Source organism: Eptesicus fuscus, chromosome 9, assembly GCF_027574615.1.
Source record: "Eptesicus fuscus isolate TK198812 chromosome 9, DD_ASM_mEF_20220401, whole genome shotgun sequence".
In the NCBI taxonomy this organism is placed as follows: Eukaryota; Metazoa; Chordata; class Mammalia; order Chiroptera; family Vespertilionidae; genus Eptesicus; species Eptesicus fuscus.
This window is the reverse complement of record NC_072481.1, coordinates 818,618-846,486: the sequence shown is the minus strand read 5'-3', so window position 1 is coordinate 846,486 and position 27,869 is coordinate 818,618. Positions and strand designations below refer to the sequence as shown.

General features: G+C 65.0%; 1 protein-coding gene across 1 annotated transcript in view; it reads right to left on the bottom strand.

Moving 5' to 3' along the window:
* SKI (SKI proto-oncogene) overlaps window positions 1-27,869 on the bottom strand; it is a 51,211-nt gene that overhangs the window by 21,514 nt on the left and 1,828 nt on the right. The window lies entirely within an intron of this gene.

Below are 27,869 nucleotides of genomic sequence, written 5' to 3'. Positions count from 1 at the left end.
CTGGGGATGTGCCCGCAACCAAGGTACGTGCCCCCAACCGGAATCGAACCCGGGACCCCGGAGTCCGCAGGCCGACGCTCTATCCACTGAGCCACACCGGTTAGGGCTCCCTCCGTTATTTTAAAGAACGGCGCCAAGGGCTTCAGGCCGGAGCCAGCGTGCGCCCATCCTGCAGGGCCCCCCCCTCGGGAGCCTGGACAGGGTGCCGCTCACGGCGCCCCGCGGACGCGGACGGAAGGCTCCGGGACAGCGCCATCCCCATCGCCCTGTACGAGGGGTGCGCCCACCTCGCTCTGGTTTCTCTGCCCCAGACCTGGACGGACAAGTGTCTCCGCTCGGTTTCCAGCGCCGTTCCTCAGCCGCTGAGCATTCTGCCGCGGTGACTTTCCATTCAGACCGCTCTGTGTTTTTCATCCCCTGAAAGGCCCTGTCAGAGCCCCCGCCTCCCGGCCCTCAGAGGGCGCGGGGTCGTGAGAACTCGAGCACCGGCAATAAAAATCAGGGCAGTGACCTTTCGACCCAGCCTCTTTGCAGGGCGCAGTCCTGGAGCTCAGCGAGGGGTTTGGGGGGCGGGGTGTCCCGCACGGCCAGGCCGAGCCCCTTCCCAAGGCCCCTCAGCTTGGCCGGCCCTGCACCTGCCCGTGGGCAGTGCCCCCCGAAGAAGCAACACGGACACAGACAGGCACCACCCCTCGTCCCTCTGGTCTGGGAGCGACGCCTGTGGCCTTGGGGACCAGGTCCCCCCTCACGAAGCGGCTCTGGAAACCTGGCCACAGTCCGGGTCCCCTGCATCCGCCTCTCAGGCCATCAACACAAATGTCAACACATCTTGGCCCTGTGGCTGGGGGAAGGGCCCCAAGTCCCCGTGGGCTGGCGGACACCCGGGAGCCCCTCAGAGACACGTGGGAATCGTGCCCAGGGGGCCGTGGGGGCGGCGAGGCCCGGCACTGGCGGGGCAGAGGCGTCGGTGGCCGGAGTGCTGGGCACGGGGCGGGCACCACACGGAGCCTCGGCCTCAGCTGTGAGTCCCCCGCCGCCCTGCATCCTGGGACACTGAGCAACGGGACGCTGAGGAGGCCCCCGGAGGAAGGAGGCCGGCTCCCGCCAACTGCAGCCTTCTGGGATGGGCCAGAGGCTGGGAGGGGAGGTGGCAGCGGGAGGGCCACCGACCACAAGCAAGGGACCGTCCAGAGACCCTCACGCTCTCGTCAGCCACGGCGTCACCGGACCCACGCGGCCCCGGCTGGGGGGCAGGCGGGAGGGGCTCCTGTGAACTTGTCTGTCCGTCCGAGGCCCGTCCCCAGGCCGGCCCGCTCTGTCCGCCCGAAGATTCCCAACAATGGGCCAGCCCTGCTCAGCCACCGGGCGTCTAGGGACCCCGAGGAAAGAAAGCGGCTCGGCCCCACCCCCGCTCCCTTTGGAGATGGGCAGGCTGAACTTTTCACCCCCCGCACAGACACCGGGGAGAAGGGCCACAAAGGTGTCTGCGGGGGGGGGGGGGGGGCGCCACCATCTGCACTCCGCTCCCCCCATCCCCCTCGCGATGTGGATTGCCCGTTTTACAATCGCCAGATGGCGGCCAGGGCCTGCAGGCCTCATCACCCACTGTGACCGCCTGACCCCTCGTAAACGGGACAGAGCCCCGGACCTGTGGCCGCACCCCTGCGCCCGGGAGGGGCTGTGCCGGTCACCAGGCAGCGGCCAGCGGCCCCCAGATCTGCCCGAGTGGGAACTAAAAGGAACCAGAACCCGCTGGACGGGCACCGGGGGCAAAAGAGACGCCAGCCCAGCAAGTGCCACCCTGCCGGCGGCCCCGCCAGGCTCCGCAGCGAGAGCACGCCTGGCGCGGCGGCCACAGGCCCAGGCGCGGCCTCCGCGGGAGGGGGGGGGGGGACGCAGGTGGGCCTGTGCACGGGCACTGAGCACACCGATTCCCACCCCGCCCCGAGGTCGCTGTTCCGCCAGCCAGCGAGGAGGACGGCCCCCAGGCTGCCCCCCACCCGCTGGTTCCCCTCGGCAGAGTGACCCCCGCCCCCGCCAGCCTCCCTGCAGGGTGAGGGACAAGCTGCCAGGCTGCACAGCCGGGTCTCGGCCTTCCTGGTGCCGGGGCCGCCGGCCGCCTGGAGAACCACGGGCCGGGGCCAGGCATGTTCAGAAGCAGAGGCTGTGCCCCCACCTGGTGCCGGACGCCCAGGCCTCTCGTGTCCCCGAAACATGCCCAGGAGGGGGGCAGAGCCGTGGAGAGCCGCCGGGCACGCCCTTCTGCCCGGCACCCGCTTCTCGTGCCCGCGCCGAGCAGGCGAGACGGAGCACAGCGCTGACCTGGGCTGAAAGCCGACCCAGGTGTCTCCGGAGCACACAGCCCTGCCCGTGGGCCTGGCCACACCCCCCGCGGGGACCAGCCTCGCCTACCTCAGCCCACAGGGGCCGCGACGCAACGGGGCGTCGATGTGACCGCACCAGGGGAGGCGGCGGCCGGCCATGCCTGTAGCTCGGCTGTCCGGCAGGGTCCCCAGCGAGCCGCGCCGCGCCTCTCCCTGGAGGGAGTCCCGCAGACGGAAACAGCCGGTCGGGCCCGGCCAATTCTCGGGGGCACTGCGACCCCCGCCCCCGCCCCCACCGCGGCCGCAGCTGTCTGCACTGTCCACACCTGCGGGCGCCCCCAAGAGCACGCGGACGCCACGCCGAGCTCCCTGCAGCTGTCAGTCTGAATAGTCAAAATCACGGCACTTTGTTCACCATCAGTTCTCATTGAAACGGAAAAGGCGGTAATGAAGATGTGAACAAAGCGCATCTAACGCAGCCAAAATCACCGCAGAAAGGAAACCGTATCCGCTCACACGGACACACCAGTCAGCACAATTCAGCAGCTTCCGGAACCTTCCACCTCGGAGCTGGATTCGCTCACCTTCCTCCCCAAGTCACGCTCACCACGAGGACCTGCCACTCAAAGGCGGTTATTTCTGCGAGCGGTGGCGCTGGGTCCCCGAGCCGCTCGGCGCTGCGCTCGCCGGCCGCCTCCAGCTGTCTGTGTCGCGAGCTGACAGCGGGTCTCTTCTTTCTCTCTCGTATGAAGGGGGCGCCGATTAGAGAAGCTCAGAGTCAACTCTGCGGGGCAGCAGCCACACTGCGCCGGGCCGCCCGCAGCCAGGACGGTGTCACGGGGCCACGTGCGCCCCGGGGACGCCTCACGGCACCGACACGCGGCCACTGGACACGCGGCCACTGTGGACGATGATCCCAAGAGACAGGCCACCACGGGGCCTCCGACCACCCTGCCCGCTGCCCTGAGTGCCGTGCCTCAGCCCAGGGAGGGGCCCCGGGGAAGAGGGTGCGGCTGGGTCCGCGGGACGCGTGGCGGAGGGGGCGCCAGGCCTGAGCACAGGTCTGCGGCAGCGCCAGGAAACTGGTCGAGGCAGGAAGCCCCTCAGGAGGAGGGGAGGAACGGCCTGGGGCTCGCACCCAGCGGCGTGGCCCGTTCCCCTCCATCCCGCTCCCACCGGCAATCCGGAAACCTCCGACTCACGGGTGCCGGCCCCGCAGGAGGCTTCGCCAGTAAAAGCGCACCACTGGCCCAGGAGGAGCCTGCGCGGGGGCCCCCAAAAGCACAAAACCTGAGAGGACTGGCCGTCTCCATGGGCTCCCTGCGCCCTGGGACAGAGTGTGGGGAGGCCACGGGGCCACGGAGACACCGGCACCTGCGCAGGCAACCCTCAGCGTCCGCGGCCGCAGAAGCAGGAAGTGTGACGCGACGAGGAGACCCATCGGTCCTCGGGGGCACCAGGGACGGGTGGACAGGTGAGTCCCCGGAGGACACACGCCGTCAGCAGAGCTGTGCTCCACGCGCTCACAAAGTTAGACACACGGACGACACGCAGCGTCCCGTCAGACCGGGATGAAGCCGCTCTGGGCGGGCGGCAGGCGGGCGGAGGCGGGACGCGGGGCGCGAGCACAGACGCGGAGGCCAGCTGATGGAGCAGCGAGAAAGGAGTCCCGGGTGAGACCAGCACCCGGGCCGGGCTGCTCAGCACGGCCTGTAGACGGGCAGCTGAAGGGACCAGAGCAGGTGTGGGAGCAGGAGGAGTGGAAACACAGTGGCCAAAAGACTTGCAAAAAAAAATTTAAGAAAACCTATAGCCCTGGCCGGTCTGGCTGTGCACCGAAGGTTGCGGGTTCAATTCCTGGCCTTGGTTGGGGCGTGTGTGGGAGGCAATCGATCGATGTTTCTCTCTCACTTTCCTTCCCTCCCTCCCTCCCTCGCTCCCTCCCACTCTCTCTAAACAAAAACAAAAATTAAAAAAATAACGTTTCCTGTCCTCCCTTCTCTGGAAAGGTGTTTGCTGTGGGGGAGGGGCCCAGGCCGCCGTGTGCTCTCTGGAAGGCCGGCCTTTCTGCGCTCAGGCCGCGGGGGGGGCGGGGGGGGGGGGGGGTCGTGGCTCTGTGACAGTTGTTGGGCCCCACGGCGAGGCACTTTGCCGTCGTGTTTAGGTGACATGTGTTTGTGGTTTATAGCTTTTCCTTTTTTTTTTATTTTGTTAATCCTCACCCTAGGATATTTTTTCCGTTGATTTTTTTGAGAGAGAGAGTGAAAGGGAGGGGGAGAGACAGAGAGCAAGAGAAACATCCATGTGAGAAAGTCACATGGATCAGTTGCCTCCTGCACATGCCCCAACCAGGGCCGGGGTTCGAACCTGCAACCAAGGTCCGTGCCCTTGACCAGAATGGGACCCAGAACTCTTCAATCCGCAGGCGGACACTCTAACCGCTGAGCCACACCGGCCAAGCAATAAAGACACTTTAGACACACAAAAGCCGTCCCCAGCAGACCCCTGCGCTCAAGAAACCGGGGCAGAAGGAACCCCATAAAGAAGGCTGTCTGTCTGTCTGTCTGTCTACAGGAAAGAAGCAGGGCCAGAAATGGTAGCTACAACGTAACCACGTCAAGTCTGTTCTCGTTATCTAAGCGCCTTGGAGAAGCAAGCGTTTAGGCGTAAACAACAAGGCTGTATCTGTGGCTCATGACCCTGACCCTGACCCTGACCCGTGACGGTCTCTGACGGTCCAGTGGGAGCAGGGGGCGAGCAGCGGGAGGAAGGCCTTTTCACAGCCGATCGCTGAAGGTGGACGGTGGGAAGTGAAAAGGTGGACACCCAGAGCCCAGAGGAACCCTAATAACGACAAGAATGAGCACAGCCAACCCGAAGATATAACCCTATCTAATAAAAGAATAATATGCAAATTAACCACCACCACTATACCCACAAGCCACACCCACCAGCCAATCAGGAGCGAGTATACAAATTAACCCAACCAAGATGGCTGTGGCCACGGAGCGAACAAGAGGCTTGGGTTTCCCCGGCGATGGAGGAAGCCAAACTTCCTGGCCAGCCCAGACCTCCGCTCAAGGCTACAAAGTTTCAATTATAGGAGATAAATAAATCCCAACAAAAATGGTGGCAGCCATGGAGCTGGAGAGAGCAGGAGGCTTGAGTTGCCCCCGGCGATGGAGGAAGCCAAGCTTCCTCCACTCAAGGTTACAAAGTTTCAATTGTAGAAAATAAATAAATCCCAGATACCAGGGCCTCTGCTTGGGTCACCAGGGGGCGTGGCCAGCCTGCAAACCACCACAGGCCCCGGGCCCAGGCCACCCCACGCCCCAAGGGAACCCCCACCCTGATCCGGGACACCCTGCAGGGCAAACCAGCTGGCCCCCACCCGTGCACCAAGCCTCTATCCTATCTAATAAAAGAGTAATATGCAGATTGACCATCACTCCAGCACACAAGATGGCTGAGCCATTCCTTGGACTGTAGACACCTTATCTCCTTATCTCCTCTAAGACTGTCCCCTTCTTTGAACAAGAAATTTTCTCCTTTCTCAGGCTCACGGGTACTCTCGCCTCCGGGTTTACAACTTTAGTCTTCTTGCAAAGCTCCTCTATGACACGACATGGAGAAGGGACCCATCACTGTGCCTTTAGATCCCAAGTCCAACAGAGGATGCCTGCGCCCTCTCGCAATCCGGGACCCCTCGGGGGATGTCAAAGACCCTGCCCCCACGTGGACACAAGATGGCGCCACAAGATGGCCAGCAGGGGAGGGCAGCTGGGAGGGACCAGGCCTGCAAGGGAGGGCAGTTGTGGGCAATCAGGCCAGCAGGGGAGGGATCAGGCCAATTGGGGGGGATCCAGGCCAGCAAGGGAGGGCAGTTGGGGGCGATCAAGTCTGCAGGGGAGGGCAGTTAGGGGTGACCAGGCCTGCAGCGGAGGGAAGTTGGGGGCGATCAAGTCTGCAGGGGAGGGCAGTTGGGGGTGACCAGGCCTGCAGCGGAGGGCAGTTGGGGGCGATCAAGTCTGCAGGGGAGGGCAGTTAGGGGTGACCAGGCCAGCAGAGGAAGGAAGTTGGGGGTGACCAGGCCTGCAGGGGAGGGCAGTTGGGGGCGATCAAGTCTGCAGGGGAGGGCAGTTGGGGGTGACCAGGCCAGCAGAGGAGGGAAGTTGGGGGCAATCAGGCTGGCAGGGGAGCAGTTAGGCATCAATCAGGCTGGCAGCGGAGTGGTTAGGGGGTGATCAGGCTGGCAGACAGAAGCGGTTAGGGGCAATCAGGGAGGCAGGCAGGCGAGCAGTTGGGAGCCAGCAGTCCTGGATTGTGAAAGGGATGTCCGACTGCCCATTTAGGCCCGATAGGATCAGTCGGACATCCCTCGAGGGGTCCCAGATTGGAGAGGGTGCAGGCTGGGCTGAGGGACACACACCCCTCATGCATGAATTTCGTGCCCTGGGCCTCTAGTCCTATATAATAAAAGCCTAACATGCTAAGTGTCTGGTCATTCAGTCAGTTGTTTAACCAATCAAAACGTAATATGCTAAGGCCGCTCAACTGCATGCTATGACATGCACTGACCACCAGGGGGTAGACACTCTGACCGGTAGGTTACCTTGCTGCTGGGGTCCAGCCAATCGGGACTGAGTGAGATGGGCTGGACACGCCCTCGAGCCCTCCCGCGGTCCCAATCGTGGTCCCAATCGTGCACAGGGGGGTCCCTTGGCCTGGCCTGCGCCCTCTCGCAATCCGGGACCCCTCAGGGGATGTCGGAGAGCCGGTTTCAGCCCGACGGCGGAACGACTGGTCGCTATGATGTGCACTGACCACCAGGGGGCAAACGCTCAATGCAGGAGCTGCCTCCTGGTGGTCAGTGCACTCCCACTGAGCGGGGGAGCGCCGCTCAGCCAGAAGCCGGGCTCACGGCTGGTGGGCTCAGCGGCTGTGGCGGGAGCTTCTCCCACCTCGGTGGCAGCGCTAAGGATGTCTGACTGACGGCTTAGGCTCCCTCCCCACAGGGAGCAGGCCTAAGCCATCAGTCAGACATCCCCCAAGGGCTCCCGGACTGCGAGAGGGCGCAGGCTGGGCTGAGGGATCCCCCCCGCCCCCCGAGTGCACGAATTTCGTGCACTGGGCCTCTAGTGGAATCATAAAAGGCACCTGGTTACCCCGAGGAAAGCAGAAAAGCACTAAACAGGAAACAAACAAACAAAAAAAAACCAGCAAAAACCCCTGCAAGATGAAAGATTCAAACCAAATCTCAACAGTCACATTAAACGCTCATGGTGGCAACACCAATGAAAGGGCAGAGGTGACCAGACGGCAGGGAGCCGCAGCCCATGTGACTGAGCAAGGACGCGGACGGCGAGGGAGAGAGACGGCAGCTGTCAGCTAGGCGCGTAAGGCCGTGCGTTTCAGAGCAAAGAGCATGAATCGGGGACGAGGGAGACTTCAGAATCAATAAAAAGGTCAAGGAATAAACACACACACACAAACACCCCCAAAAACACAAACACTGACGCCCCAATGACAAAGCTGCGACACACGTGGAGCAGGACAGAAACAGCACCCCTCGGACCCACACCTGCAACAAAGCCCCGCGCCGTAGAGCAGGAAACGGAGAGCCGGGGAGACCCGGCTCTGAGCAACGCCATCGCCGGCCTGACGTGACCACCGCCAACACAGGTGCCCCCAGGACAGGCCTCCCCAGGAGGACGGCCGTGTGGGCGGAAACACGCCTCCGCACGTTCAAAAGGCGACGGGAAGGCACGGCTGACCCCCGAGCAGTGTCGGGGTCAGGGGCGCGACCCCAGGCGCAGCGAAAATCCGTGTATAACTTCTGACTCCCCCAAAACTGCTGGCCACCTCCTGTGGACCGGAAGCCTTACCGACGACACGGTCAGTGCACACCGGCACGTGTGTGCGTTACAGTCTGTGTTCTGACAATAAGTCAGCCGGGAAAAGACCACGTTAGCCATTCGGGAAACCAGGAGAGAAAACACACCTGCCGTGTTTACTGAAGACACCGCAGACGCGGACCCGTGCCCGCAAACCTCTGCTGTCCAGGGGAGGTGCATCGCCCTCGCAGGTTCGGCTCAGTGGTTAGAGCGTCCGCCCAACGGCTGAAGGGTCCAGGTTTGGTTCCAGTTAAGGGCAGGTACCTCGGCTGCAGGCACGTGCAGGAGGCAGCCAATCAACGTGTCTCTCTCACATCGATGTTCTTCTCTCTCCCTCCCCTCCCTTTCACTCGCTTAAAAAAAAAAAATCGATGAAAAATAAATATCCTTGGATGAGGATTAACAAAAATAAGCAAGTAAATAAAAGGATCTGCTGAGTTCTGAACTGAATGAAAATAGAAACAACCGATCAGAATTTGTGGGGTGTCCCTAAAGAACAGTCTCAAATACGTGGCAAAGTCAACAGTAAGCCACGTCAAGGAGGATATAATGACCGAAACACACGTCTACGAAACAGGAAACAGAAAAGTAACGGGAAAGAAAAGTCAATGAAACCCAAACTGGTTCCCCGAGAAGATGAGGAACACTGATGAACCTCCGCCCAGGCGGATCGCGGAAGGAGGGTGCCCGGCATCGGGTGTGAGCTGGTTCCCGCGGTCCTGCGGGGATCGCGAGGGGACACGGTGAACACACTCGAGGACACGGATGAACCAGGAATCACTTGTGAAAACGCTCCATCGAGAGCAGAAACCAACCCTGGGCTGCCCGTGGAGTTCGGAACAATCCCCCGTGAAGCCCCCAGACCCAATGGGCTTCGCGCTCCCACGTCTTTCCAAAGGAACAGTGAGAGGAGGGGGACACTTCCCAAACAGTCTATGACTCCAACGTGACGCCGATGCCGAAACCAGACAAAGACATCACAAGAGCAAAAGACAGAACGGAAAAAACCACAGACCAAGATCCCTCACGAGTATCAACGCAAAACGACACATTTCAGCCAGTCCAACTCAGCACCGTTCCGACAGGTAACCAACGCCCGATGCCAGGAACGGAAGGCGAGTCAGCCGATGCAACGCCACGTTAACCAGCTAAAGAAGGAGCGACACTCACATAACCGCAGACGCAGCATCTGACAAAACCCAACACGGCTGGTTCCTGGTCAGAGCCACGGGGGACGGGGCGGCGGGGCGCCCTCTCTGACTGCCGCGCCTCCCCCACCAGGGCCCGCAGCTCCTGTCAGTAGGGCCCTGCCCTGCCCTCAGCTCCTGTCAATACGGCCCGGCCCTCAGCAAGCGGACACAAGGCGTCCAGCCTGGACCGGGAGAAGCACGCTGTCCCCGTTCGCAGATGACATCACCTCCCGCGCAGAAGAGCGGGGCACGTCTACAAAAAGCCACCGGAACTGGTAAGTGAGCGGCAAGATTTCAGATGCAAGATCAATCCACAGAAATCAGTCGTACCGGCGACTTTTAATCAGGGACTTAAAATTTAAAAACAAAAACTGCGCTACTGATAATGACACCAAAAAAGAAAAAGAAGAACCTTTTTCTTTAAGAGAACGGACAGGCCGTCTGGTGTTGCTCAGTGGGTAGAGTGTCGGCCCACGAGACAAAGGGTCGGGGTGGATTCCTGGGCTGCAGATTCAATACCCGGCCCCCATCGGGGTGTGTGCAGGGGGCCTCTCTCACATCAATGTCCTCCGGTGCGGACAACACAGCAGTGACCCGCGCTCACTCTGTGGTGCCGGTTGCATCAGTTACGCTTCTGAAAACAACAGCAACTCCACTTGGACCCCGTGTTCCCGGACTCGTTTTTTCTGTGGCTTTAAACCACGTCCACAGCTCAACAACACGGGTCAACCAGCAGCCTGAGGCCAGACCTCCCAGGTCATCCCACACACTCCTTCCCTCCCAAACACACACGCAGTGGCCGCTCCCCCGCCAAGGGCCGCGCACAGCCTCCCTGGCTCTGTGGGCCCCGGGCTCTCGCGCCTCAAGCCGGCCACTGTCTCCACTGTCTCGCTGAAGCAGCCACAGGCCATGTGAACAAACGGAGGGCCGGGAGCCAATAAAACTTTATTTACACAAACAGGTGGGGGCTGGCTGTGGCCGGGGGCTGCAGGTGAGAGTGGCATCTGCTCCCATCAGCAGCAGCAGCACCTGGGAAGTTATTCGAAACGCAAACTCTCAGGACCCACCTCAGGCCCAGGGATCCGCAACTCTGGGGACAGGACCCCGAAGCCAGCCGTCCAGGACTTCTCAGCTCAAGTTTAAGAACCACTGGTCTCGAGAAGCCGGCCAGAGGGACGGGCTGACCCAGAGCCGAGGATGAGCAGAGCTGAGCAAGCGTTTCTCAGGCAGCGCTGGGCCTCGGCGGCCGTGGGGAAGCACACGTGTGCTGGCTGGGAACACGCACGGGAAACGCAGGAGGCGGAGGAAGGAAGGGGGACGCCGCGGACACCCTCGCGGGGAAGGGCCGCCGCTGGCCCATTCCACTCCCCGCGGCAGCTCCCAGCCCATCTGAGACGCAGCCTGCCGCCGCGCCCGCTGCTCCGTGACCGCACTCCGCGGCGGAACGAGGACCTGAGTCACGCTTCGGGGTGAGTCAGCCTGAGAGCGCGGGGCCTGAGTCAGGCGGGCGTTGGCCGAGACCACATTCTGCCGTGGGCACCGCAGGTGAGACCTTCGAGGACGGCGAGTCCCGTGTGCACACGCATGTGCACACACGTTGGCGTGGATGAACCCTGCTCACCCGAGGACTCTCTGGCTAAGGTCACCCATAGCCGCACGGCCGTGCTTTCTTTTTTAACCTGTTTTAACGCTCCCCTGAGGGCTCGCTCGGTGATTTTAGAGCGAGGGGAGAGAGAGAAACATCGATCGGTGGACTTCCATACACGCCCTGACCGGGAATCACCGCCACCTTTCGGCACAGGGACGCCGACCCGACCCACAGAGCCGCGCGGCCAGGGCCCTGGTTTCTCCTAAAGCCGCGCCGCGTGCCCTTCCTTCTTCAACGTGAAAACGTGACGAGTCCAGACGCAGCGGGAGAGGTAACGGCGTCGAGGGGAGAGCAGGACCGCTCCAACCCCGTCCTCCTCTCCGATATCACCACACCCTGCTCTGCAGCGACCAAGGGGCCTGCGCACCCGAGGGCGGGAGGCGGCCGGCCCGCAGCGGAGAGGACGCCCAGGGGTGACGCACAAAAGCCCGGGCGCCGGCCACCAGCCCCCCAGGAGGCGGGGACGTGTCCAGGGAGCACGCCTGCGGAGGGACAGAGCTGTGCCCACCTGCCCTGCTGTCCACGCAGCCCACGCTGTCCACGCTGCCGCAGCCTCGACGGGACCAGACAGTCCAGTCACCAGCTCGGGAAGCTGCCCCACAAAAGCCACGTCCTAACAGACCCAAGAGCTTGGGGAACCAAAAGAAGCCGCCGCCAAAGCAGCACCGTTAACACCGAGGACGGACGGTGAGGAGACGGTGGAGGGGACAGAGCAGGCGTGCACGTTCACAAAAGAAACCAGGGCAACAGGGCGCGTGACGTAAAGATAACACCACAGCCCGGCCGGAGGCTCAGTGGTTAGAGCCCTGATCCGCGCACCAAAGGGAGGCAGCCATCCCATCGGTTTCTCTCTCCCCCCCCTCCCTCTCTATATCAATACACACATCCTCAGGCAAGGATTTAAAAACAACAACACTGGGGGGGCAGTGAGGGGGGCAAGCAGGAAGTGAGGTCAGAACTGCAGGGCCCCAGGGGAACAGGCAGGAAGTGAGGTCAGAACTGCAGGGCCCAGGGGAACAGGCAGGAAGTGAGGTCAGAACCCCTATGCCAATCAGGTGAACACAGCCCCTCGGTCACAATCATCGGCCGAAGGACGCTTTGTCAAAGCCTGAGGCCGGACGTGAGCGCCTGGACAGGCGGCAGGCACGGCCCACAGGAAGCGGCGGCTCAGGGGACACCACCCTGGGCCCTGCAGGCGGTCGGTGGGTGTGCCCACGGCAGCCGCCGGAAGCACCGTCCGTCCCGTCTCCTCCTGACCCTGCGTCTCTCGCCCTGGGCAGCGGCGCGCGGCCGGTCAGGGTGAACGGTCACGTGCGGGGGCGGGCCTTGTGCAGGGGCTGGGAGAATGCGGGTTCGCTGTCTGCAGAGCGGGCCTCTCCCTCCCAGGGGGCCGGCCGGGCCAGTGAACGAAGGGCCGGTCACACCAAGTACAAACGCCGCTACGGGGACCAGGCCCTGGGGCTGGGGCGCCCCTGGCCCGTGACACCCACTCGTGTGAAGACAGAGGCTGGGGTTGGAGATGGTCCCAGGAGGCCCCCGGACGTGCCCTAGGCCCAGAGCACGTGGCCACGGCGTGCGGCTCCGCGGCCCTCTGCAGCCAGCCCGCTGAGGGCTCGTCTTCGGCTTCCTGTGCGGGGCCCTCTATGGTCAGCAGCTCCCGCGCACAGAGCCATCAGCAGCACAAAGCATCACGCCCCAGGGGCCCCGCATAGAGTGGGGGGTGAGGGGGGACCCAGGGCCAGGCTGCTCCCTGGAGGCCCAGCACAGGCCCGGGAACCGGGGCGGCCGCCCACGGCCACAGGGCACCTGTCGGGAGCCTGCTCACCCGCAGGCCCAGAGGCCCTTCAGCCGGTCGGGCACGCCCCCGCCCTCGCCCTGAACAGCAGCCGCCCTCCGGAACACGCTCCTGGCACCTGCGCGCAGACAGGCTCCGGGCAGAGGCCACGGACAGCGCGCGTGGGAGGCCTCCGGAGCCTGGAGCCCGAGGAGGACGGCTCGGCTCCTATGAACGACCCGTGACAAGGAACACGGAGCCGAGTTCACCGGCAGAAAACACCGCCATCAGCGGCCGCGCCTGCCGTGCCCCTCCCCCAATCCGAGAGAGAAGGTCGCCACGTCGAGGGCTGGGGGTCAACCAGCCGGGTGACCTTGTTCCCTGACAGGGACAGCTCAGAACGGTGGGCCTCACGCTGCCATGAGGTAAGGGCGGGGGGGGGGGGGGGGTCTCGGGGAAAAGATATCAGAGACCGAGCCCCAGCAGGCGGCCAAAAGGGCAATTTCGGCATCAAAATGACGAGCGGAACGGCCGGCCTGGGTCAGAGCCACGTGAACACGGGCAGACGGACACGAGCCCCGAGGCCTCTAAATGGGTCAGCAGGATCTCGAGGGACACCGAACCCCTGGGAGAAAGTTCACGGGGGACAGGATGCCAACAGGGTCCAAAGTCCCCCCACGGGTTACTTATTAACCAGGGAGGGAAAGGCAGACCCGCCCAGGGTCACCCACCTCGGGGGAGGGGCGGCTCTGAGCCTCCCGCCCGGAGCGCCGGGGAGAAGGGGTGGTGGCGCCGCTGGGCCCCCCACATGCACCCCTGCATCCCACCAGGGGACGCGCCAGGCACCCCAACCGGAGGCACAATCCACAGGACAGCCCCGCACTGGGAACGCACTAGCGCCACAAGGCGGTGAGGGACCGGGAGAAGGCGCGTCCCGCTGGGTCCTGGCAGAAAGACGGCCGCGAAGGGTCCGGTGGGGCAGCGGGCAAGTGGGCCCGGGCTCGGGGGCCCCAGGCGTCACCCTGACGTGGCCTCGCAGCTTCACCAGAGGGGGAGACGGTTCTGAATAAAAGGCTGAGCCCAGCCCGGCCGGTGTGGCTCAGCAGCTGAGCATCGACCTGTGAACCAGGAGGTCGTGGCTCGATTCCCGTTCAGGGCACATGCCCAGGTTTCAGGCTCGATCCCTAGTGGGGGGCGTGCAGGAGGCAGCCAATCAATGATTCTCTCTCATCCTTGATGTTTCTTTTATTAAAAAAACACATTTTTGTGGATTTCAGAGAGGAAGCGAGAGGGAGAGAGAGAGAAACATCAATGATGAGAGAGAATCACTGATAGGCTCCCTCCTGCATGCCTCCCACTAGGGATCGAGCCCGCAACCTAGGCATGTGCCCTGGACTGGAATTGAACCCGGGACCCTTCAGTCCGCAGGCCAACGCTCTAGCCACGGAGCCAAACCGGCCAGGGCTCATCACCGACGTTTCTCTCTCTCTCTGCTTCTCTCCCTTCCTCTCTGAAGTCAGTAAAAATATATTAAAAACAAAACAAAACAAAAAAACCCGCTGAGCAAGGAGGAGAGGTGGCAGGTTTATGACACGGTGTCTGCCCTCCAGCGGGGGCGGCCGTCCCCCCACACCGTGGACACCTGGGAGCATGAGCTCCCCCGATCTGAGCCACGTGGAGACCCTCTGGACCGCAGGCCGCCCGAGGCCCCTGGCGTGAAACAGCGAGTCACCGGCCCCTCAATGCCACACGCCTGGGCTGTGACAAACCCTGGGACCAGCCAGAGCCGAGGCCACTGCGACGAGCAGGAGCCATGGCCCGAGGTCCTGACCACCAGGGGCAGGAGGAGCGGGTCCAGCCTTGGTCTGGCCGGGGCCCGTGCCGGTCGGGGGTCGGGTCCACGAGCCGTGCCCTGGCCCTCCTTGCCCCAAACCTCCGCTAGCGCCCACCAACGGCGGGACAGGAAACCGAGCCTCGACACTGGTTTTCTAAGCGCGGCCTTTTCCCCGTTTTCTGTAAAGCCTCACCTTCCCCCGATAAGAACTGCCCTGGACTCAGCCTCCCCGTCAGGTCAGGCCGGGGCCGAGGAGCCCACTGCTGCTGGCTCCTTTACAGAAACCTCTGCCTGAAGAACGGCTGAGCGCCGACGGCCTCGCTCCGAAACCGACGCCAGCTCCCTCGCCACAGCATCGCCTGAAGGCCGCACTCGCAGAGAAGGGCTCCCTCAGCACCGGCTCACGGCCACCGCTGTCTGCACCCCGTGGGCGAGGCGGGGGCTGTGGGGGCCCGCCCACAACCAGACCGCACGCGGAGGCTCCGGTCAGATGCACCCCCAAACGCCCCACTGCGGACGCCGTGCGGGGAAGCTGGCCAGGACCCTGGGGTGTTCCCGATCGGGGGTGGCCCGTGTGGGCACGCCGGCAGTGGGCAGCACGGGCCTCAGTCTACGAACGCGCCCGCTGCCCGCGCATCCTTGTGCTCCACTCACAGCACCTGCTGGCGTCCATCCGCCGGCCCGGCGGGCTGTGGGGGGCGCCGTGCCAGCCCCGTATGCCCACACGGCCCCGGCGGGCTCCTGTCCGAGGACCGGCTTCGCTGAGAGAGAGGACTGCGCAGCTGGGAGCCTCGACGCTGCCGCATCCTCACCCTCGTCAGTCCTCGCCATCCACGTGCAGGGTGGGCACCCCAACCCCCCTCCTCACAGACGGGGAAACCAAGGCGGGGACGTGACGTAACCCAACACCCGAGAGAGGAAGTGGCGGAGCCCGGATCCGGGCCCTGGGAGTCCACGCCCTAACCACTAGACAGTGCTGCCTCTCAAACTTCTAGAAACTTCTCCTTGGCTCGAAACACCAAACATTACACCACCTACTGCTTGCACAGAGGAGATGGGGAAGGAAGCAGCGGCAGGCAGAGCTGGAGAAAGTGATTTCTGCTCGGGGCAGGGGAAGCGGGCGGCCTGAGGGCACTGCCTCTCAGCCTGGCCTCCCTTCAGCCTCCAGCAGTGGCCTCACCCCCACCCAGCAGGTGGGGCCCCACCAGTTTTGCAAAACAAAAATCCAGGCTCCTCCTTCCAGGAGCCACTGGGGAGGGGGTGCCGCCCTCACACCCCCCCCCGCCCCGCCCCTCGTCGGCAGCGAAGACAAAGCGGGACAGAGAGCCAGGAGGCCGCCCGCCGGCTGAGGTCCAGGCTTGCTCAGACTCAGGCGGCCAAGATGGGGCGTTTGGAAACCAAGGAACGGAAATGGCTGCCACGGCTGAGTCATCAGTTCCATCAGAGCCGCCCGGGGAGGGGGCCACAGGCAGTTGTGGGCACCGCCCGTCCTGGCCAAGGCGGCTGTCCAGGCCCCAGTGCCGAGAGGCAGTGGCCATGCCCTTCGGGGCTCGGGGGAAGGGGCTGGCTTTCTCCTGAGCTTCACGGCCCAGCCACGTGCCCAGGCTCGCCTCCCCGCGAGGCGCCGGAGCGCACAGCCTCAGCCAGGCCACCTGTCACCACGGCCCGACTCGAGCAAACGGAGGCCGAGGACAGGCCTGGCCCTGAGCCCCGCGAGGCCGTGCGCCGTGGCGTCCGGAGGCAGGAGAGCTGGAAAAGCGGCCGGTGGTCCCCCGCGCTCCCCAAGCTCCCGTCGTTCCCAGAGCCACACCGGACACGGGCTGCGGCCCACCGTGCACGCCCCCGCCGCCCGCGTCCTGCCGCCAGGAGCAGCCTGGCCTCTCTCCTCCCCGGGACGCTCAGGGTCAGGCTGTCCGGGGCAGCGGTGGCCGTCGCCGGCTCTGGGTCTGACGCGCTTGGTTCGCGATTAAAAAGGAAGGAGCACAGCCTCTGGGGTGAGAAGCACCCGTCCCAGGGCGCCCACCCTCCTCTCGCTCTTTTTAAAGAACTTCTCCCCCGGCCGGCGCGGCTCCGTGGTTGAGCGTCGACCTGGGAACCAGGAGGTCACGGTCTGCTTCTCGGTCAGAGCACATGACCAGGTTGCGGGCTCGACCCCCAGTGTGGGGCGTGCAGGAGGCAGCCGGTCCATGATTCTCTCTCGTCATTGATGTTTCTCTCTTTTCCTCTCTGACATCAGCGAAGATATATTTCTTTAAGTTAGATAAATTAAAAAATAACTTCCTCCAGAAACGGGCAGGACAGAGACGTAAGAGGGGAAAGGAAGGTGCGTGAGGGCTCCCAGGACCTCCTCCGGAGCCTCGGGCCCTCCTGCTGCCCGGCCCCCATCCCTGGGCCACGGCACACGTGGACACACGTGCGCGCGCACGCACACACACAAGCATGCACACACTGGGCTCTCACACAGGCCTCCCGGATCAGAGGCGTCATCAGCCCCACGAGTCCCATGGTCCCTGCCAATCCTCTCTGGCGGCCAGCCGCCGGGCACACAGTAGGGCTCCACCACGGAAGGCGGCCAGCGGCCGGGCACACAGTAGGGCTCCACCACGGAAGGCGGCCAGCGGCTGGGCACACAGTAGGGCTCCACCACGGAAGGCGGCCAGCGGCTGGGCACACAGTAGGGCTCCACCACGGAAGGCGGCCAGCGGCCGGGCACACAGTAGGGCTCCACCACGGAGGGCGGCCAGCGGCCGGGCACACAGTAGGGCTCCATCACGGAGGACTTCTGCACTCGGGCCGGCCTGCTGCCACACTCCCACCGGGAGGCCCCAGGCCCCAGCAGCCCGGGCAGCAGGTCACTGCACCTCTAACAGCAGGGCCTGCGCACATGGGTTCCCTCCTAAAAAGGCGGGTACCCAGCTCAGAGCTGCTCTTGCCTCCAACGCCCCACAGCCTGGCTTCGCGACAGACGACGGCTAAGCCATGACACGCGCAGCACACGGAACATCAGCCAGCCACACGCGACGGGACTCACACCCACCATGCAGAGAGCACACACAGCCCAACGCAAAACAGAGCCGAGAGCTCAAGCAGGCATCGCTCCAAAGGCCGCACGCGGTCGGTGAGCGCACGGCAGGACGCGCACCATCGCGGACCACAGGCAGGCGCAGCTCAAGCCGCAGCGAGGCCCTGGCGGGGGCTCAGGTGCTTAGAGCGTTGTCCCAATGGGCCAAGGGTTCGATCCCGGCTCAGGGCACAGACAAGAAGCAACCAACGAAGATCAATAAGCGGAACAAGCCCATTTATCTCTCTCCCCTTTTCTCTTTCTCTCCTTCTCTCTCTCTCTCTAAACCAATAAATAAAAATTTTAAAACAACAACAACAGTGAGACACCAGCTCACAGCCACTAGGATGCCCACCATCAAAAACACACAAAACAGCAGGCGCTAGGGAGACACGGAGAACGCAGAGCCTGTGGCCGGCTGTGCAGGCGTGACGAAGAACGGCGTGGCGGCTCCTCAAAAACTGAACACAGAATCCCCACCGAACCCGCCACTCCACGCCTGCACCCAACGCTCACAGCAGCGCTGCTCACAAGAGTCGAACATGGAAACAGCCGTGTCCACCGATGGACGAACGGACACACGGACACACACACACACACACACACACACACACACACACGAACACCAGGAGACTCTGGCGTTACCACGCGGCTGGGCCTCGGGCACACCGTGCTCCGTGACGTAAGCCTGACTCAGAAGGACAGAGGCCGTGTGATCCCGCTCCCAGGAGGCCCTGGAGGAGTCAGGTCCAGGGACAGAGCGTAGACGGAGGTGCAGGGGCCGGGGGAGGTGGGGTGAGTGTGACGGGGACAGAGGTCCCTGGGGGGCAATGGAGACGGTGGAGGCTTCGGCGCAGGACACGCGGTGCTTTCTGGTGGCAGGAGCGAAGGTGGTGAGGGCAGGGAAACGGGCCGCTTCCCGGCAACCCTCTCGGCCTGTAGACTGGGCCGCGTTTAGAGAAAAAGCCGGTAACACGTAAAATCAAGAGCCGTCCGAAGGCCCCGAGAGAATGAGGGCAATGAGTGCACACAGCGGCGTGCGATGGTCCCAGGACTGAGCACCTGAGACTCACGGGTCCTTGACCAGCGTCACCCACCACAGTGACAGAGAGAGAAACCCGCAGGCACCCACGTGATGCCAGAGGAACACTCACACCTGCACGTCTGTGTAAGGCGAGGTCACGCCCACCCCGTCTTCCCCGGGGAGTGCCCCCACCCCGTGTACCCGCGTGGGGGAGACGTCCTGTAGCAACACCTGAGCCACAGGGGGACGCCAGCCGGGGCCCCCAATTCAGAACCAGCCAGGGGACCCGCCATCTTTCTCCCCTGCCCCAGACACCAGTGCTCACACGTGCCTCCACGGGAGACAGGACGGGCCGCTGTGTGAGGCCGGCACACTGGAGCCAGAGCCCCCGGAGAGCCGGGCACCGGCGCACACGGCAGACCAGGCCTCGGGTCCACCCTGGGGCACGGCCCAGACACGGGGACCAGGAGGGTCCCCAGGGAGCGACGGGCGAGGACGGGCCCAGCGCGCTGACCGTCTGCGCCGTCACGTGCCGCCGGCTGGGGCGTCTGCAGGCAACCCTACAGGGACAAAGCCAGCACCCTCCGTGCTCAGCGAGGCCGACCACGCTGCGGGGCACGTGCCCACACAGACGTGCCCACCCAAGTGCACACGCAGCCCCCACGCGCCGTTTCTGAGATGCCGGATCCAAACACGGCCCGGGCACTACAGAGCCCGCCGGCTCTGCTGGGCACGCCAACGGCCCCGCAGTCCTGGTCCCCACAATCCCGCGTGTGAAACAGACACTGAGACGTTCCAACGTGAAGTAACGTGATGTCTGGGGTTGGCGTTAGACAACATCCGTCTCCTCACAAAAGAGGGAAGCGTTAGACGCCGTCACCACTGAGCTGGGCGCGGGCCATCAACCAGGCTCTGCCCGGTGCGGCATGGAGTGACCTCCACGGCACGACAGGACACGACACTGTGTGTCCACGGGCACGTCACGAGGCCACTGCAGGGCGCCCCTCGCTGGTCCCGCCAGGGTGGGTGCAGGGCACGCAGGCCGCGAGCGGCGGAGTGACACCGGGACCGGGGTCGGCGAGGCCCTGCCCGCCGGCCCACAGCTCCCTGCGCCACCATTTCCTTGGAGGCTGAGCAGCCCGGCAGAGGCCCAGGCCCGTGGGCCCACCGCCAGCGCCCGCCACCCCTTCCCCAGCCCCCAGGGTCCCCTGCCTCCCTCCCACCTGCTGACACCAGCAGGACCCCAGACGCTGGGACCCCGGGGACGGCAGCCGTGGGGGCTCCCTGCGGCCCGGCTCGCCCTCAGCCTCCAGGGCTCACAGAGGGAAGTGAGAGGCCTGGTCACGAGAGCCCAACCCGGCACAGGACACAACTCGGACGCCAACGTGTCCGAGGAAACACCACAGCTGGCAGCTCGAGGGGCATCCAGCTCCGACGGGCAACGAGGTCGGCACGAACGACCCGAGGGGCCCCCAACACCAGTCGGCCGACAGCGGCCGCGGGGAAATCAGAGCGGCTCCCCGCCGCCCTCCTGAGCCCACGCCCCGCACACGCGCTCCGGCTGCGGGAGCATCAAGGTCCGGAAGTCGCCGGGCCGGCAGCAGCCGGGACCAGGCGGGCACTCAGGGGCCCAGGAGCCAGGCCCACAGGTCAGGGCCCTCGCTGCGCAGCTCCCGGCGCTGGGCTCGGGGCCACTGCTCCTCGATGGTCCCACCGGTCAAGCCCCTTCGGGCCTCCGTGGCGGGCCTCCTGGCTCACCTCCCAGCCGGCTCTCCCTCCTCCTCCAGCGCCTCGCCCGCCGCCTCGGGTAAGCGGCCGCCCCCTCGTGGAGCCGGGCACGCGGAGGCAGCCGCGGCTCACCTCGTTATCACAGTTTACGGACCTTCGGAAACTGAGACAAAACCGAGGAGGGTCAGGCAGGCTGGGCGACACTTCCTGGGCACGAGGATGTTAAAAAAAATCACAGTTTTGATAGTTCTGCAAAAAACTTAGCAAATTTACAACAAAACTGTCAAGTAATTAAGGCAAGGCACTTCACACATGAACTTAAACTGCTAATTAAAATCCCCTCGCTTAATTGACTACATTTGCATATCATTCAACTTGGGAGCATAATTTTTTTAATGGTTTGGGCAAATCAGTTGTAACCTCAGGGAGTGGGCAGCAGCAGGGAGGGCCAGGTGAGTCTGGGGCGTCAGGGGCGTGACCCCAGGCAGGGGGTCCCCCACCCGGTGGGCCGGAGACCCCACTGTGGTGCAGTGTGATGACGGTACCTCCCTGCCACCCAGCACGCCTGCCTCCACCCGCCAGCGGGTCCCAGAACCAGCTGGGACAGGCACCCTCCTCCTCCAGGGAGCGGGTCCCCCGCCTCCCCGGGCGCGGCCTGCTGCCCGCCTGCCATGGCTGCTCTGCGTGCAGGCCGAGCGCCAGCCCTGCCGCTGGAGAGACCCACTCACCCTCCAGTGGCGACGGGTCACAGTGCAGGTGGCCACGCTGGCCTTCCACCAACAAGCCCTAGCCCAGCCCGGCAGAGCCCGGCTCGCTCCTCAGGAAGGGCCCCGCCAGCACTCAGGCCCAGGAGCCCCGGCTGCTCGGACCCGGCCCGCCCGTGCCAACGTTCCAGGCGGGGCTTCCACTGGTTCTCAGCACAGCACCCACCGCGCTGCCACCCACGGCCCAGGGGACTGGCATTTCCCCACGGAGAGCCACACGCGCCCCAGCTCCGCACAGACCGAGACGGGAAAGCAAGGACCCACGGGTGGGGGAGGAGGCGGCCTGGCACCAGCCCCCCGTCACCCGCAGGCCCGGGCTGGGATGGGGACAGCGCCACGGCGACGGCAGACAGGCTGGGCCCAGCAGGAGGAGCTGGCACGCTCCCCGGGGAGATGGTGGCGCCAGCCCCCGACTAGAGGTTCACCCAGGCACCGTGGTCGTGTGGGGGGGTCCCTGGTGCCTGTCAGAGCCCGGGGGGGGGGGGCCGCACCCATCCCCAGGACATGGGCGGTACGAGACTGGGGCCGTTCCTGACCCAGGGTCACTGCACGTGAGGCGAGACCGGGCCTCAGCCTCCGGAAATGCGCTCCTTCCCCCAGCGAGCGGCTCTCAGAACGCGTGGCAGGGAGAGGCCTGGGGGAGCCCCCGCCCAGCTGGGAAAAGTGGGGGACCAGAGACCATCGCTCCCCGGACACCACGTCACACCCAGCGGCCGACAGCTCCTGCTGGGCAGAAGAGCGATGAGGGCACGCGGACGACCCGCACCCAGTGAGGGTCCCCAACATGCGTGTCCCCCCCACTTGACTGCTTCTGGCACATCAGCCCGGTTCCTTGGTGCCTCCCACACACGGGGTCTCACCCTGGGGCTGGGGGTGCACAGCTCAGCTGCCATCGGTGACTCACCCCCTCACACGTGGGTTCAGACCAGCTGCACCTCGCCCACCCTCGGGGCAGAATGAGCCCACCAGGTGCCCGCTGCGCCGCCCCTGCCTGTGCCCCGAGCGACCTCCCTCCGCTGCTGCCCTGCCCGCCACCCCATTTCTCTGCAGCAAGCAGGAAGCCTACTTCCAACAGAAAATGTTCCTTCCCAAAGACCCAGCCAGCGTCCCGGGGGAAGCCGAGCCAGCGCGGGCACCTCGCAGGCTGGCCGGGCAGGGCCACGGCGGGGGCGCCGTGCCTCAGCGGGCAGCGGGCAGCAGGCGGGTGTCAGGTGCCCCGTCGGCGGGGCCCCGGGCTCCTCCAGGTGCCCCACACAGACAGACCTGAGCGAGCCACCTTCTCCAAAACTCAAACAGGGCAGGACAAGCCACCTGCCAAACCCCCACTGCACCCCGAGAAAGGCTCTCCGCCCCACCCCTCCCCTCTCCAGCCGTCGAGAGCAGAGCTGCTAACAGACCCCAACGACTTCATGCCTCCGTGAGCCCCTCGATGGGTGTTTATCCGGGGCCCGGAACTAGGGGCCCGGCTGTGACCGAGCCCCCACAACAGCCACGGCGCACCATCAGAGAACCAGTCACACCGCGACTGCCTGCACGCCTATCGACGACTCCAAACTCGAGCAGTGACGGGTTCGTGAATCTTCACGTCACACAGTAACACAGGGAAGACGCAAATGGCCCGCGCCGAGTCTGGGTCTCTCCCGGCTCGGGCCAAGATGACCCCTCCCCTCAAAACGCCCACTCACGGGCCCTGGATGCCCAGCAAGGGGGCTCCCTCCGCCCAGCAGGGGCCCCATCCCTCCGGTTCCCGCCACTTCCTGTAACATTCGTGCCAGAGTCTGGGCCCCTCATTTTGGTTTTTCTGTTGTTAATCCTCGCTGAGGGCGTTTTCCCACTGGTTTTTACAGAGAGTGGGAGACGGAGGGAGAGACAGGAACGTCGCCGTGAGAGACACGGGCTGGCTGCCTCACGCCAGAGCTGCCACGGAGGTCCGCGCCTCTGACCGGAATCAAACCCGGGACCCTTCCGTGCTCACACGGACGCTCTATCCACCGAGCCAAACCGGCCAGGGCTGGGCCCTTCATTCCAGCCAGTAAGCAGACACATGTGGGGGTGACGCCCAGCGCTGGGGGACCCCAGAACCTCACTTGGCCCCTCCTCGCCGGGGTCCCCGCAACGCCGCCTGAGAGACAGCCAGCCTGGCGCTCCTGGAGAGCCCCATCTTCCTGGAGAGCCCCGTCCTCCTTCCTCAGCGGCCCCACTCCCCGCCCACCCGGGCCGCCAGGTGCTTCCTGAGCAGACGTCACCTGAACGAGCCCCGCCGGGTCTACCTGGGGCCCCGCCCCCCAAGTTCAGGCGGGAGGCTGGGGGGGCCGGGGCCACCCCGTTCCCACGAACAGCCGGCCAGACACACACCCCCACACGCTCCCGAGCAACGACTTCCTGTTCCCTCGTTGAGTCTGGCCCGCCCCCCGCGTCTGAGCCGGTTCATAAGCACAAGGCGTGCCCATCCACCATCTCACTGCCCGGCCGCCATCCCAACGTGCCGCCCGCCGCGGGCCTGGTGGCTGCCAGCAGGAGGGGACGGCCTCAGGAAGGAGGGACCGGTCTCCTCCTCCAGCTCTCACTGATCTTAAGGAAATAATCCGGCCTCTGTATTTCGACTCAAAACAAAGAAACTTTTAAAAAACGTTTCAGTTGAGACTTGCATAATTCCTCCAGCGAGAAGCCCTCCCTCGCTTTCGCAATCCTTAGAAAGAGCCACATTATTGCTGCTTGTGTAACAGTCTCCGGGCCGCAGTCGCCGCCGCCGCCGCTGGCACAGACGCCTCCCGCGGACGCCCTGGTGCGGCCCGGAAGCGCCTGGTGGCTGGTGTAGGGCTGGGGTCACGCTTCCTCCCCGCCCGTCCCGTCTGCCTCAGCCGACACCCAGCACCGACGGCCCAGCCCACGCCCGGCGAGGCAGCGACCCTCCTCTCAACACCCCGCTCATGGGGGCCCGAGGGCGGCAGGGACAGAGGCGAGGGCCACTCCGTGACCTGCTGCCCCCGAGCGAGATGCCCACATCAGGGAAACCCCAGAAGGCAAGGGGCCCGGCCCAGCTGCAAAGGAGGTGCTGGACCCGGGAGATGGGCCGTTCCTGGAGAACCACCGGGACGGGGCTGCTCGGGGCAGACAGACGGCCAATGACAGGGTGCGGGGCAGACCAGCCGCTGTTCCCTGTTGGAGAAGACACCCCGCAACCTTTACCCTCATGTCCAGACTGACGCACAGACCCATCCTTCTGCATGGGGGTTGGGGGGGCGCCAGGAGCCTCCCCTCAAAGCATCACACGCGATGGCACCCCCTCCTTCTCAGCCAACGGTCTGGAACCAGGAAATCACAGAACCCCACAAAAACAGCAAACCAAGGGAACACGGACAGCGGACCGCGAGATCCCTGCCAGTCCCGGCGGCCGGGGGGTTCCGGGAGGGGGCGCTGGCCGGAGCGGCTCCACCTGATGGGACCCCCTTCCCGTGGGAATTCCAGCTCAGAGGCCCCCAGGCCCCAGCGCACCCCCTGCTCCACCTCAGAGCCGCAGTCACCTCCCAACAGGGATCCCGAGACGCCAGGCTGCTCAAGGCCGCCGGCCGCCAGGTCTCTGCCTGAGGGAGCGCCAGGGAAACGCGGTCACGGCGCAGGGAGAACAGCGTCCACTCGAACAGACCGTCCAGCCGCGGGCGCTCCCGCCACAACCCGTGGGCCAGTGGGCCGGCCGGCCGAACACGCGTCAGCCACACGCCAGGGCCACCCCGCAGGGAAGAGCCCTCCTGGAACCCGGTGTCGGGCAGAGGGGCAGCGCTTCCGAGGAGCCCTGCTGGGGCCCCAGGGACGCACGCAGCGCACCGCCCTGGCGTCCCCCGAAGGGGCAGCACCTGGTCCCCGGCAGGAGGGGCAGCGGCTCCCCACACCCAAGCGCCAGCGTCTCCTCTACGACGGCACCTGTGCCGCTAAGACCGGCCCGACGTGGCCCCGACGCCACTGGACAAGCCCGGGGAGGCAGAGCCCCTGGGCCGAGCGGGGGGCCGAGCGGGGGGCCGAGCGGCGGGCCCTCAGCTCTGTGCCGTGTTCCCAGCAGCAAAACGACCCGTCTCCGCCCCGGGGACACCGACACCTCCACACCGTGTGACACGTGAGGAAACTGAGGCTACACAACGCGCTCAAGGTCACACGGCCAGCGAGGGCCCGTGCGGTTCCCACCCAGCTACGCGCTGTGGACGCCCCGGACAGCAGGCGGGGGCGACGGCCCAGGGCCCTCTCTCTGGGACCCGTTACAGCAGAGGCGTCACCCAGGAAGCCGCCAGCCTGCCCGCGGTGCCGCCCTCGCAGGGTTTCCAGGTCCGGAGCTGGCACCCGCCCCACGCCCGGTGCCACCCGGGCAACCACAGGAACCACCAGCCCCCACGGCTGGGCCGCAGGCGACGGGCGAGCGCAGGCGACGGGGCCTGGGAACCCAGGAAGGTCCCCAGCCCCTCCCACCGCCCATGGGTGTCCGTCTGGCAGACCCGGCGACACCTCGCCGCCAACACCCGGGACACACTTGCTCCTCGCAGAACCCCCCGCCCCAGGGGAGCCCCGTCCCCCCCAGAGAGCCCCGTCTTTGTTGCCTCCTGTCCTCATCCTCGGCACGTCAGAAACATACAACGAGCTACAAAGGAAGCGAAGGAATCAAAACGCGGCCTGTGCACGCCGGTCCAGCGGCGAGGGGGAGGAGCGAGCGGAGCCGGGAGGGTCCGCCCAGGCGGCTGCTTCCAGAGCAAACAGTCTGGGCAGCTGTGGGTCCCCACCCTGAGGCCGAGACCCTCCCCTCACGTGGTGCCTCTGGCATGTGGACACGGCTGTGCTGGGAAGACTTAAAGGGGCCCACACACCCCAGGACTCCAGCGGTGCCATCAGGGCCAAGGCAGCAGGGCACGGGGGCAAGGGGGCAGGAGGAGCCCAGAGGCGGGTGAGGGGTGGTTGTGGGGGGCAGCAGGAGGGCAGGCAGGAGCCCCTGGAGGTGCAGCCGGCAGAGACGGGGGACAGACGGCCAGACCTCGGGCCCAGGCCACTGAGGACAGGGCTGGGCTGCCACGGAGGCCTGGAGGCCGACCGCGTGGGAAGTTCTTAGATCCGTCCACGCGGTTTCTGAGCGGCTGTGGGGGGGCCACTGAGGCAGAAGGGGCAGCGCTGACCATCTGCCGAGATGGCCAGAGTGGAAGTGTGCTCCGACCACTGGTCTGTGGCTCCTCTCCCGCAGCCGCGCCTTCCCTGAGCCTAAGGCCGCGGGCACCAGGCCGGCCGCGGCTGTGACAGAGGCAACCCCAGGACGGCGGGAGACCGCAAACACACACATGACCCAGATTCGGACACAAACACAGATGCAGACACGCCCGGCCAGACAACACCCTCTGCTGTCCACTCTGAAGGTGAGGGACCTGCCGTGGCCTCGCCCGCCCGCCCCAGGCGGCCAGAACCCACCCGTCCTGCACACGGGCCCCTCAGGCCACGCTGGCTGTCCAGGGTGCAGCCACCCCAAACTGGAAAGGCTCCCAGTTCCAGGGAGGGCCCACATGCCTCCCAGAGCCAAGTCCGTCTCAAACGAAGGGCCCTGCGGCAGCCGTCCCACCAGCACCCCCAGCGCACGCCCGCTGCCCCGTGGCGAACCCGCAGTCTGCAAACAGCTGCCACCTGGGCACTGGTCTACAAGGGCAGAAACGCCGCTGCACGCGCACGCGCACACACACACACACACACACACACACACACAGGCGAGCACACGCACGCACACACACACACACAGGCGAGCACACACACGGGCGAGCACACACACGCACACACACAGGCGAGCACACACACGCACACACACGCACACACACAGGCGAGCACACACACGCACACACACACGCACACACACAGGCGAGCACACGCACGCGCGCGCACACACACAGGCGAGCACACACACGCACAGGCGAGCACACACACACACACACACAGGCGAGCACACACACGCACAGGCAAGCACATGCGCACACAGGCAAGCACACGCACACACAGGCTAGCACACACACATGCGAGCACACGCGCACGCACACACACACGCGGCGGCCCCCTCTAAGCACAGGCGACAGGCCCTCATTTTCCCCAGCCCCTCCTCCGCTCCCCAAGACTGACACTCCGCTGGAGGGGCGCCCAGAGAAAATCGGGCGGGAGCCTCTATTCACAGATTCAGAAAAAGAAGTTTGATGCAATAGCTGAATTAATTAGGCCTCCAAGAATAGCTGCGCCAGGGCAGCATTCTGTGCGCGGTTTAATAAGCCTGGAAATGTAAAAGCAAAGTTGCAGATTCGTGGGGAGGGGGCCGAGGCCGAGAGAAGTCGGTGAGGACCTCGGTGACGGCGTTCCGTGCCCAGCGGTCCCGGGAGGGGCCAGACCACCTATGTCCCCGGCCAGGCACACAACAGCGCCGGCCTGGCCTCCCTGCCCTCGGTGCCCTCCAGCGTTGGAGGCAGAGGGAGAGGGACGTGGGCGCCTCCCAAACAAACTGCAAGCCACAGGCCACTCGAGCTCCCGGCCCTGGGTGCCCGCTGCTGAGCCCGCACCCTCACACGGACTCAGGGTTCCCTCCCTGGAAGGCCCAGGGAGACAGAGCTGGAGTCCCCAAGTCTCG